General features: G+C 33.1%; 1 protein-coding gene across 1 annotated transcript in view; it reads right to left on the reverse strand.

The window, feature by feature from the left end:
• Positions 1-335, reverse strand: part of LOC106870750 (uncharacterized) — a 13,928-nt gene that overhangs the window by 3,748 nt on the left and 9,845 nt on the right. The gene's annotated exons all lie outside the window — the stretch shown is intronic.

Below are 335 nucleotides of genomic sequence, written 5' to 3' on the forward strand. Positions count from 1 at the left end.
CCAACCCATGCTAGCATGGAAAGCGGACGTTAAACGATGATGATGATGATGATGATATATAAAAGAAAGAAAAGAAATGTAAAAGTCACAGAAAGTTTGTATAATAAAGTTTATGGTGATATTAGGATCATATTGCATCATTACATCATTACAAATTAAATAAGTACCGGTTTCACAATCAACGATTGTCAACTTATATAGAGAAAACTTTTTTGCTGTCAATAGGACGCCATCTTTGAAAAAAATAGCGAACAGAGATGAAGCAATATGTCAAGGAGGGCAACTCTTATTTTTTCATGAAGCTCTTCAGTGATTTTTGGCAAGCATACAGTTAC

Source organism: Octopus bimaculoides, chromosome 2 (assembly GCF_001194135.2).
Source record: "Octopus bimaculoides isolate UCB-OBI-ISO-001 chromosome 2, ASM119413v2, whole genome shotgun sequence".
Lineage (NCBI taxonomy): Eukaryota > Metazoa > Mollusca > Cephalopoda > Octopoda > Octopodidae > Octopus > Octopus bimaculoides.